The sequence below is a fragment of the Sorghum bicolor genome, chromosome 2, assembly GCF_000003195.3.
Source record: "Sorghum bicolor cultivar BTx623 chromosome 2, Sorghum_bicolor_NCBIv3, whole genome shotgun sequence".
Taxonomy (NCBI): Eukaryota; Viridiplantae; Streptophyta; class Magnoliopsida; order Poales; family Poaceae; genus Sorghum; species Sorghum bicolor.
The window spans coordinates 20046604-20059341 of NC_012871.2; the positions used below are offsets into that span (position 1 = coordinate 20046604).

The window sequence follows — 12738 nt, forward strand, 5'->3', positions numbered from 1 at the left end:
CTTCTTCAGATGATGATTCTAGTGATGATGACAAGGCATCCAAGAAGAAGGCGCTTGCAAGCATTGCTATCAACAACAAGCCATCACTCTTTGACACTTCTTCATGCTTCATGGCCAAGGGCCACAAGGTACAATATGATGAGAGTGAAAGTGAACATGAACATGATAGTGATAGTGATGATGAAAATGAATTCACTAATGAACAACTCATGGACATGTTAGAACAAGCCGATTCTCTCATTCAATCTAAAAACAAGAAGTGCAAAGAATTGGCCAAGAAGTTAAAAGCTCTTGAGCAATCCTTTGATGAGCTCAATGCTAATCATGAGAGGCTAGTGGAAGCCCATGAGAAGCTTGGCAAGGCTCACACCAAGCTTGAGAAAGCTCACTCCTTGTTGTTAGAAGAGAACAAGGAAAAGGTTGTTGTATCATGTGATGTGGGCACAACATGTGACTTAATTAAGGAATCACCCAACCCACCTATTGTTGTTGCCACTAACTCTTCATGTAGGTCTTCATCCACCACCATCAACTCTACCTCTACTTCTAGTGTTAGTGTCACTTGTGATACCTCACTAAAGGTTGAGAATGAGACTCTCAAGAGAGAGGTGGATGAGCTCACTCACGCCCTAGGCAAAGCCTATGGTGGTGAGGCCCGCTTGCTAAAGTGCTTGGGTAGCCAAAGGTTTTCTCTCAACAAAGAGGGATTAGGCTATACCCCCAAGAAGGGCAAGAAAGCCTTTGCAACTCACAAGCCTAGCTTTGTGAAGAGAAATGGTCGGTATTGCAACAAATGCAAGCAAGTTGGGCACCTAGAGCTTAATTGCAATAAAATGAACAAGAACAAGAAAATTGCTAATGTACCTTACATTCCTTTTGATTCTTGTTATGTGCTTACCAAGGGTGAGAAGGGTGTGCATGCTAAGTTTGTTGGTACACCAATTGTGGGTCCAAAGAAGAAGGCCATTTGGGTACCAAAAAGCTTAGTCACTAACCTCCAAGGACCCAAACAAGTATGGGTACCTAAGAAACATTGATTTGTTTTGTAGGTAAACTATAAAGCCGGAGGAAGGCATTGGGTGCTTGATAGTGGGTGCACACAACACATGACCGGTGATTCAAGAATGTTCAATTCAGTCAATCCAAATGATGACAATAGTGTTGATAGTATCACATTTGGTGACAATGGCAAAGGCAAGGTCAAAGGGCTTGGTAAAATTGCTATATCCAATGACTTGAGCATTTCCAATGTGCTACTAGTAGAGAGCTTGAACTTCAACTTGCTATCCGTAGCTCAACTTTGTGATCTTGGTTTCAAATGCATATATGGAGTTGATGATGTAGAGATCATAAGTGTAGATGGCTCTAACTTGATATTCAAAGGCTTTAGATATGAGAATCTATACTTGGTTGATTTCAATGCTAGTGAAGCTCAATTGTCAACATGCTTGCTCACTAAATCTAGCATGGGTTGGTTATGGCATAGAAGGCTTGGTCATGTTGGAATGAAACAATTGAACAAGTTAGTCAAACATGATCTTGTTAGAGGCTTGAAAGATGTCACATTTGAGAAAGACAAGCTTTGTAGTGCATGTCACGGAAAACAAGTAGGCAACACTCATCCAAAGAAGAGCATCATGAGCACATGCAAGGCATTTGAGTTGTTGCACATGGACTTATTTGGACCAACCACATACACAAGCATTAGTGGAAATAAATATGGATTTGTGATAGTGGATGATTTCACAAGATACACATGGGTATTCTTTCTTAGTGACAAGAGTGATGCTTTTGCAACCTTCAAATCATTTGTCAAGAGAATACACAATGAGTTTGAAACAACCATCAAGAAAGTGAGAAGTGACAATGGGAGTGAATTCAAGAATACAAGAGTTGATGAGCTTTGTGATGAATTTGGAATTAGGCATCAATTCTCGGCTAAGTACACTCCACAATCAAATGGTCTTGTTGAGAGGAAGAATAGAACCTTGATTGACATGGCAAGATCAATGTTGAGTGAATACAATGTGAGTCATTCTTTTTGGGCCGAAGCAATCAACACGGCTTGCTACTATAGCAACCGACTCTATTGTCACCCAATGATGGAGAAGACACCATATGAGCTCTTGAATGGAAGAAAGCCCAACATTGCATACTTTCGGGTTTTTGGTTGCAAATGCTACATATTGAAGAAAGGCACTAGATTAAGCAAATTTGAAAAGAAATGTGATGAAGGCTTCCTGCTTGGTTACTCCACTACTAGCAAAGCTTATAGAGTATGGAATTTGGCTAGTGGTACTCTTGAGGAGGTGCATGCTGTTGAGTTTGATGAAACCAATGGCTCTCAAGAGGAAGAAGAAAATCTAGATGATGTGAGAGGCACTCAATTGGCCGATGCAATGAGGAATATGGACATTGGTGATTTAAGGCCTAGAGAGGTGATTGATGTTGAAGATGATAAAGATCAAGTGCTTCCTACCTCTAATGTGCAAGCTAGTGGTTCTCATGATCAAAATCAAGCTAGTACAAGTGGTACACAAGTGCAAGATCAACAAGCTAGTACATCATTTCATGATCAACCAAGTGCAAGCAATCAAGTGCAAATACTCCAACCAACAAATATTGCAAGAGATCATCCATTGGATCATATCATAGGTGACATTCAAAGAGGAGTGCAAACTAGATCAAGATTAGCATCATTTTGTGAGCATTTCTCCTTTGTGTCTCACCTTGAGCCAAAGAAGATTGATGAAGCATTGAGAGATGTTGATTGGGTCAATGCTATGCATGAAGAGCTTAACAATTTCAAGAGAAATCAAGTATCGGAGTTAGTTGAGAGACCTAGTGATCATAATGTCATTGGTACTAGATGGGTCTTTCGCAACAAGCAAGATCAAGATGGGATAGTTGTAAGGAACAAAGCAAGATTGGTAGCACAAGGCTATACTCAAGTTGAAGGTCTTGACTTTGGTGAAACATATGCCCCCGGTTGCAAGATTGGAAGCAATTAGGATCTTGTTGGCCTATGCTTGTGCTCATAACATCAAGCTATACCAAATGGATGTCAAAAGTGCATTTCTCAATGGCTATATCAATGAAGAAGTATATGTTGAGCAACCTCCCGGTTTTGAAGATGACAAGAAACCCAACCATGTTTACAAGCTAAGAAAGGCATTGTATGGTTTGAAGCAAGCACCTAGAGCATGGTATGAGAGATTGAGAGATTTCTTACTCTCTAAAGGTTTCAAGATGGGCAAGGTTGACACCACTCTCTTCACCAAGAAGATTGGCAAAGACTTGTTTGTGTTGCAAATATATGTTGATGATATCATATTTGGATCAACCAACCAAGAATTTTGTGAGGAGTTTGGAAACATGATGGCTAATGAGTTTGAGATGTCAATGATTGGAGAACTTAGCTACTTCCTTGGTCTTCAAATCAAGCAATTGAAGAATGGCACATTTGTGAGTCAAGGCAAGTACATAAAAGACATGCTCAAGAAGTTTGGCATGGATGATGCAAAATCAATTAGCACTCCAATGGGAACAAATGGAAGCCTAGATAGTGATACAAGTGGAAATATGGTGGATCAAAAGTTGTATCGGTCTATGATTGGAAGCCTACTCTATGTGACCGCATCAAGACCGGATGTCATGTTTAGTGTATGCATGTGTGCAAGATTCCAAGCCTCACCAAGAGAAAGTCATTTGAAGGCAACAAAGAGAATATTGAGGTACTTGAAGCATACACAAAATGTTGGTTTGTGGTATCCCAAAGGTGCAAAGTTTGAACTTGTTGGATATTCCGATTCGGACTATGCGGGATGCAAAGTTGAGAGAAGAAGCACATCGGGCACATGTCAACTATTGGGTAGATCACTTGTCTCATGGTCATCCAAGAAGCAAAATAGTGTTGCACTATCAACCGCCAAAGCGGAGTACATTGCGGCCGGTAGTTGTTGTGCACAAATTCTATGGATGAAGGCAACATTGAAAGATTTTGGAATCAATTTCAAAGAAGTGCCATTGCTATGTGACAATGAAAGTGCCGTGAAGCTCACCAACAATCCGGTTCAACACTCAAGAACAAAGCACATAGATGTCCGCCATCACTTCATAAGAGATCACCAACAAAAAGGGGACATTTGCATTGAGAGTATAGGCACTGATGATCAACTTGCCGATATATTCACCAAGCCACTTGATGAGAAGAGGTTTTGCAAGCTAAGGAATGAATTGAACATACTTGACTTCTCAAATATGTGTTAATGCACCCCCACTATATGACATGCCTCTCCTTCGAGCAAAAGCAAGGTAAAATTGTTTGACATGTCATCCATACTATGCTAAGGACTTGCTTAGTGCATCTAGTCATTCCCTACATATCTTAGGCTCATTCATAAAAATCAAATGAATTTGATGCTTGTATGGTACCACTATTGCTTTTATGCTTGACTTGATCTAGTGGTAGCATATGACATGTTTGTCGGCTTGCAATCCTAGTGTTTGATCTAGAATATGAGCTATAAGTGTTTAACTCCACATGGTACAAGATAACCCTTATTTGGAGGTGTGAAGAAGCTTGTCCTTGGATCAAACCGAGTTAAATATCTTAGGCAAGTAATCTAGATTGAACCAATTTGGTAAAATGATCTCACTTTACATGGTTTCACACTAACCTATCTAACTTTTGAGCTCACCTTTTGTGGTCATTGATGACAAAGGGGGAGAGAAATTACAAAATAAATTACAAAGAAAGGGAAGTAGCATGATAAAAGAAGGGAAGTAACATGATAAAAGAAGGGGATCAAATAAAATTTTGAAGCACACAAGTAGGGGGAGCAAGCTCATTAAACTTGTATGTTGCATTTGAATGTGCATCACATATGGTTGCTTGCATTTGCATTAGCTTTAGAAGCTTTCTCTCCGATGCCTTACTTGTGTGGTGTATGCTAGTTATAGGTTTGATTGATGAAATGAAGAACTAGCATGCATAGGTAGTGTAACTAGACCTTTTAGTTGTTTCACAAGTGGTACTAGAACCTTGTTTATAATGTTGATCTCACGAGGTGTTCTAGTTTTGTGAATGTCTAGTCACTAATGGTGCTAAGAATGGTGTATATTGGCAACTCCGATTGGTATCACGCTTCAAAGGTCCATTCTTTACACCTTAGCATCATTTGGTAGAAATTGACTCCTATATTTCCTATTCAAGCATATGTGCAAGCTTTCAAATCCAAACTCTTAGCACATATGTAGGGGGAGCAATTGCTACCAATTTGGGTTTATGAAACTTGTCCATAACCTTTGCATATGGTAAAATGCTTGGGCAAGCAACATGAATCCAAGAAAATTTTATTGAAAATCTTTGTAAAATGGGTTGTCATCAATTACCAAAAAGGGGGAGATTGAAAGCCCTAGTTTGGTTTTGGATAATTGATGAAACCCTAGTACTAACCTCTATACTAAGTGTGTGTAGACTTAATGAGGTTGGTACATGCCAAGTGATGGAGCAAGTGATGATCATGGTGATGATGGTGATGACCACAAGATGATCAAGTGCTCAACTTGGAAAAGAAGAAAGAGAAAAACAAAACCCTATGGAGATCAAGGCAAAGGTATTGCTTAGGGTTTTGGTTTTGGTGATCAAGACACCATAGAGGGTGTGATCACATTTAGGATAGATAGCCGTACTATAAAGAGGGGAATTCTCTGGCTAAGCGGTTATCAAGTGCCACTAGGTGTCATTGTTCATGTGCATGCATTTAGAACCTAGTGAGCTAACTTAACTCCTTCAAAGAAATTGTTTGTGAAAATGCTAACACACGTGCACACTTGTTGGTTTACACATTGTGGTGTTGGCACACTTTGAGAAGGAAGTTGAAGTTGAAGGGTAGAGAGAGGATGGGTTTTTGAGAAAATGAAGTGCATTTTTTCTATTGCGCCGGTGGGAAAATTGGAGAAGTCACGGGAGTGTTTCTCGCTGAGGAACACTCACCGGACGCTGGCTCAGAGGCACTGGACGCTGTGTCTGAGCGTCCGGTGTGCAGGCTGCCTGGCCCAGCTAGGGTAAGGCACCGGACGATAGGCACCGGACGCTGGCCTGTGCGTCCGGTGGTCCGTGTCCGGTGTGAGGTCCGTTTCGCAGACCTCTCTGGGTGTGAGTCCGGTGAGCACCGGACGGTCCGGTGGCTTAGCGTCCGGTGACCTGCAGGTCTGCGGAACTCTCTGCGCATGAGTCCGGTGTGCACCGGACGCGTCCGGTGCCAACCTGCTCAGCGTCCGGTGCTCTGCAGGTTACCGTTAGACTCTGACACGCGGCTGACGTTGGAGCACCGGACGCTGGTGTTGAGCGTCCGGTGCCCCTTTAAGAGCGTCCGGTGACCCCGTATTTTGCCCAGTGAAAGAGCCAACGGCTCTATTTGCTTGAGGGGCTATAAATACGTGTTTGGCCGGCTTGGGGCTTACTCTCTTGGCAATTCTAGCATACTTGACATCCTTGTGAGCCTAAGCAAACACCTCCCACTCATCTCCTTCATAGATTAAACATCTTTGTGAGATTGGGAGTGATTCCAAGTGCATTTGCTTGAGTGATTGCATCTAGTGGCACTTGGGGATCGTTCTAGCTGCGGTTTTCTTGTTACTCTTGGTGGTTGCCGCCACCTAGACGGCTTGGAGCAGCGGAGGAGCATTGGCACGAGTTGGTGATTGTTCGTGGCCATCTCCCGGTGATTGTGAGGGGTCTTGTACCTTCCCCGGCGGAGAGCCGAAAGGTAACTCTAGTGGATTGCTCGTGTCATTGAGCTACCTCACTTGTGGGTGGGTTCTTGTGGTGTCCTAGTGAGGACGAGGTTCGTGCTACACCTCTTAGCCACCGAACCACCAAGTGTTGGTCGACACAACGGGGACGTAGCGTGCCGGCAAGCACGTGAACCTCGGGAGAAAAATTGTGTGTCTCCATTGTGATTGATTCATTGGATTTCTCCCGGTGATTGGACTTCACATTATTGATTGGTTCATCCCCTCTACGCGGCGGTATAAAGTTTGAACCATCTCTCTTACATTCCCGCAAACTAGAGTAGCTTACTTACTTGTATAGAAACTTTAGGTAGCTTTCTAGTGTAAGTAGTGACATAGCTCTTGTGTGCCTAGTGATTATATCAACTAGAATTGTTGGATAGGTGGCTTGCAAACACCCCATTAGAGCTAGAGCAAAAAGCTTCGCTTTGTTATTTACTAACCTCTTGCTCTAGTGAGTTTGTAGATTTTTAATAGGCTATTCACCCCCCCTCTAGCCATATTAGGACCTTTCAAAACCCTGTGTTACTTAAGTCACTGTGAAATGTAAGATGGTAAAGTATGAGTACCATATTCTTGATATCAATGCTGCTTGGACAATTTATTTCTAAATTTTCAAAAAAATTCTAGCTACCAGCCTCAGTGTTCTATGTGCCTGCTAAAACTGAAAATATCGATAATTATAAAAGCTATCTACTCTGTGTTGAGTTTGTTCAAAATGAGTTAGACCCTTGTTGAGAGATTTATCATACTCCTAAGATCAAGACATTTATTCAGAAACATTCACTCTTCTTCTGAAGTATTATTGCATTAGAGGCATGGGCTATGCAAAAATATATTTTTTGAGGAAATAAAAAGGAGCAAGTGCTCGACAACCTCGCAAAAAATAGACAAGTGCCCGGCAGTAGAATTAGGGGTACCTCTTTATCCACCTGAAAAAAGAGAAAAAGAGAAAGAAGAAAATGATAGCCCATGGTCCCTCTAATAAGAAATATGCCAGTAAGAGTTGGCAAGTTTTTAATTTTCAAAGTCTTTGATCTAAGAGTATGGCATTCCTCTCCTCGGATCCTATTTTTGATCAGGCATAAATACAAGGTAAGTATGCTCAAGAATTTTTGCAAATTAAAACAACCTCAGTGAGATATGCAAAAGATAATGAGTGACCTGAGAGAACCTATGATGATAAAGGTATGCTAAAGTTCTTTTCAAAAATATATACAAAAACTCCAAGTAACAGGATTGAGAAAAAAAGACCTCTACTCTTGACCATATATTTCCCTAACTACAATACACAGTGGATTTTTACACCCTGCAGGTATGAAGAATGTTTTTCAAAGTTTTAACCCCAGATATTTTTCTTAACCATCCTTTTCTCGAGGACGAGTAAAAGCCTAAGTATGGGGGTGTTTGTTGACGGTTCTTAAGTATCAATTTTAATTATTAAATAAACAAGGGAAAGGACCAATATACAAACAATACCTAGAACTAGGGTTTGATCTGACAGAATTCCACAAGTTTTGTTGTTTATCTGTTTCTGCAGGGGGTTATCAGGAAATAAGGAAGAAAGGCCCACATGTCGGGATTACATAGAGATATTAACGCACCGCGCAATTTTCTACCATCTAGAAGACTCCAGAAGCCACAGGAACAAACGTGAAGGCGATCGGGCCCGGGGGCAGGGCGCCCGCCCTGGTGGTTCCACCAATCATGGTGAATCTCGCGGATTACGCTCCACCGACCTAAAGGATCAAGGATAACCGTTCAATCAATGTCGGTTTGATCTGACGGCCCACGTTCACCTGAGGGGACTATATAAGCAGACACCCTGGCCCCTGGAGGAGGGGGAGTTCATCATAGAGTTGAGAGGTGCCCTCGAAGGATAACCTTTCCTCCAAATAGACTTAGGGCTTAGCATCCAATGTGAGAGTAGAATTAGTTCTTCTAAGTTCTACTAGATTGAGAGAGATAGAGTGGAGGTGTAGATCGGAGGAAGCCCGGCCTGTCGGTGTCTACTCTGAGGTTGTACCTGCGGGATCAAGTTCTCCTAACCCGAAGCTTGCTCCTAGGATTCTTCAGTATTTCGACTTCTAAATTCTATTAAGTTCTTGTTTTATTGTTCTTTGGTTTATGAGTTTACTTTGATCTCTTCGCGTAGAGTTTAGAGTAATCATCTCTAGCGTAAACATGGTGTTTGGGCTAGGATACTCATAGATATCCCCTGACTAGTTGGACCGTGGTAGTAGCGAGGAACGTGACATTTCCGAGTTACCTTTGCATCCCATATCCCGTTAGTAGGATCGATAGGGTTTGTAGGTGCGGGTTGAACATCCTCTGTGGTGTCTAGATTCCGTGAGCCTCCCTAATAGAACAGTAGATCATCCTTACCAAGGTTAGAATGAGACTACGGCTATAGTCTTCTCTATATATCACTCACATCGAGAAACATTCTTTGTAGCCTAAAGGTTAGTAGTAATAGACCGGGTTAGTCAGATGCACGCTTTCTCCTAGTGGTAAAAATATAAATACGATACTCTGGATAACATCCCGGGTGAAGTGCTCACCGATATCCATGCGCTTGTGGATCAATTCCTTATTGCGTTCCCAAATATCAACATCTAGCCAGATCGTGTGGTAGTTCACGTAGGTGACAACTATGTTGGTCCACTGTAGTCCACCTCCCGTTAGCAGGACTGGTAGGGTTTATCGGCTTATGGATAAGCATCCTTTGTGGTGTATTCTTATCACGTGGTTCATCCCAGACATAGACATACCCCTTTGAAGTAGAGAAACCATAGTTATCCTCTCTATTCTCCTACCATCGCCCATATACTAGATTGTTCTACTCTCTATTCCCATATTATCACCCATTGTTATCTTACCTTTAATATTGTTCTTATTCAATTCTACCATCTTTCCTATTTACACCTACCTTATCTATCTAGGTTAAGTTAGAGCGTAGATCAGTTCTCCCGTTTCCCTATGGATACGATAATACCTTCAACTGGGTAAAAGCTACAACGGTATCCGTGCGCTTGCGGATTTATCTGTGTGCGTATAAATACCATAGTACACTCTAGTGCCATGCTGGGGATGACAACCTAGTACTCAAGTGGTGTTAGCAAGTGTCAACAAGCTTTTTGGCGCCGTTGCCGGGGAGACGGTTGCTGAGTTGACTACGAACTAGCTGAAAGGTCCAAATGGCTAGAGGGGGGGTGAATAGCCTATAAAAATTTCTACAAACTTCAACTAGACAAGTTGATTAGTAAAACAAAAGGCGAAGCTATTCTAGCACTAGCACTACTAAGCTATGCAAGCCACCTACACAAGTCTAGCAAGAAAGCTAAACACTAGTTACAACAAGAAAGCACAACTAGAAGCTTGCTACACTCCTAAACAAGATAGCTAAGCTAAACAAGCTACACAACTAGCAAAGTATGCACAAAGGTAAAGGAGAGGGGAGTGATTGTTATACCAACGTTGTAGAGTAGAAATATATCCAATCAATCACGTACACAATCACAAGAGAGACCTCGGCAAGAGATGACACAAGATTTTTTACCGAGGTTCACTTGCTTCCCGACAAGCTACTCCTCGTTGTGGCGATACACCCACTTGATGGATCACGAGCTAATAGGCAATCCAAAGCCAAACCCTCAGCGGGTGCCGCACATCCACTCACAAGATGGGGATCCTCCAAGCCACGAGCAATCCACTAGAGTAGCCAATTGTGATCTCCCGCGGGGAAGGCTCAAGAACCCCTCACAAAACACTTGGTGAGGCTCGAAACAATCTCCAATCACGAGCTCAACACCACCGCTGCTCCAAGCCGTCTAGGGCGTCGGGAAACACCCAAGAGTAACAAGAAATCCGCAGCAAACTCAAGAATCAAGTGCCACTAAATGCAACTCTCAAAGCAATGCACTTGAATCTCACTCAATCTCACTAGGATTAGCAATCAAGCAAGGATATGAGTGGAGGGAGTGTTCTCTAGCTCAATGTATGTCTCAAGTAATCAGATGTGCAAGAAAATTTCCTCCCAAAGCCGGCCACCAATATTTATAAGCCCCCCTCAAAAACTAGCCGTTGGCTGTTTTCACTGGGCTGAAAACGGGGGCACCGGACGCTACTAAGTGAGCACCGGACACTCGACTCCCTGCGTCCGGTGCTCAACCCTAGCAGGGTCAAGCCTGTGGGAAAAATAAGTGTATATTTTCGGATTCGGCGCTTTTGAGAAAAATAAGTATATATTTTCTATTGCGTCGGTAGGAAATTTGGAGAAGTCACGGGAGTGTTTGCTCACTGAGAAACACTCATCGGACGCTGAGTGCGGAGGCACCGGACGCTAGCCTCAGAGTCCGGTGTGCTTGACCCTGCTAGGGTTGAGCACCGGACGCACTCTGAGAGCGTCCGGTGGTTAGTGTCCGGTGTGCGGGTGTTTTGCGACCCTCTCTGCGCATGGGTCCGGTGAGCACCGGACGCTACCGGTGCTTAGCGTCCGGTGACCCACAGGTTTGCGGAACTCTCTGCGCATGAGTCCGGTGTGCACCGGACGCGTCCGGTGTGGACCTGCAGAGCGTCCGGTGATCCGCAGGTAACCGTTTGGATCTGACACGCGAGATTCAGGATGGACACATGGCCAACTCTAGAGCACCGGACGCAGGGCGTCGAGCGTCCGGTGCTCACTTAGTAGCGTCCGGTGCCCCCGTTTTCAGCCTAGTGAAAACAGCCAACGGCTAGTTTTTGAGGGGGGGCTTATAAATAGTTGGTGGCCGTCTTTGGGAGGAAATTTTCTTGCACATCTGATTACTTGAGACATACATTGAGCTAGAGAACACTCCCTCCGAATCCTGCCTCGCAAGCTCGGCAGGAGGGAGAGAGGAACCCAAACCCCTCTCAACCCTAGGAACTCCACCTCCTTTGCAAATGTGCTAACACCAACAAGTGTCCACCAAAGTGCATGTGTGTTAGCTTTTCACAAACATTTTTCCAAAGGAGTTAAGTTAGCACTTTACTAGATCCTAATGCATATGCTCAAGATGTAGACCTAGTAGCACTTGATTCGAGAGATGACCGTGATTTCCCCTCTTGATAGTCGGCTATCTATCCTAAATCCGGTCAATCACTTCTCTACTCATCTGAGACCAACAAAAGTAAAACCCTATGTTTATACCTTTGCATTGATCACTTTGTTCCTCGTCTATCACCATGATCTTTACTTCATGCTTCATCCCTTTGTGATCATGTGGCCACCTTTCCATGCCACCATGTACCTTCATGACATGTGTTGCTATGCCTAACTCAAATCACTTAAACACGAGGCATTAGCAACTTGGTGTCATTAATTACCAAAACCAAACTTGGGCTTCCACTAGCTTAATCATTTTCTAAAAAATAAAAAAAATTATATATTTTCCTTTTATCCTTTGCCTTATCTCTGCTATTCTTTCTTCTTATCTAATCCTTGATCTCTGGTCTATCATGAATCCAAACATGTCTATCTATGAATTTCATAGGCCTACGGGTACACATCTCGAACCACCAAAATCTTCAAAGCCTATCATAGCATCTAGTTTTGAGATAGACCCCGAATACATAGAATTTGTTCAAAAACAACCTTTCTCAGGAGAAGGTGAAGAAAACCCTTATACACACCTAAGAGAGTTTTATCGAGTCTGTGACCTCCTTCGCATAGAAGGCATGTCTGATGAGACCCTTAAATGGAAGCTCTTTCCGTTCTCTTTAACAGGAAAAGCTAGACATTGGTACAAACTCAAAGTAGAGAGTGTTCATGGAGATCGGAAGGAGTTATATAATAGTTTTCTTTTTAAATATTTTCCAATCTCCAAAGTGGTGGAACTTCGGCATGAGATTATTTCTTTTAGACAACTTGAAGAAGAATCTCTTGGCAAATCATGGGACCGCTTTATTAACCTTACTCTC

The 12738-nt window shown here is 42.7% G+C and overlaps 1 pseudogene; it reads left to right on the forward strand.

Annotated features, from left to right (window-relative positions):
* The window catches only part of LOC8062544, a 93182-nt pseudogene that overhangs the window by 21127 nt on the left and 59317 nt on the right, over nucleotides 1-12738 (forward strand).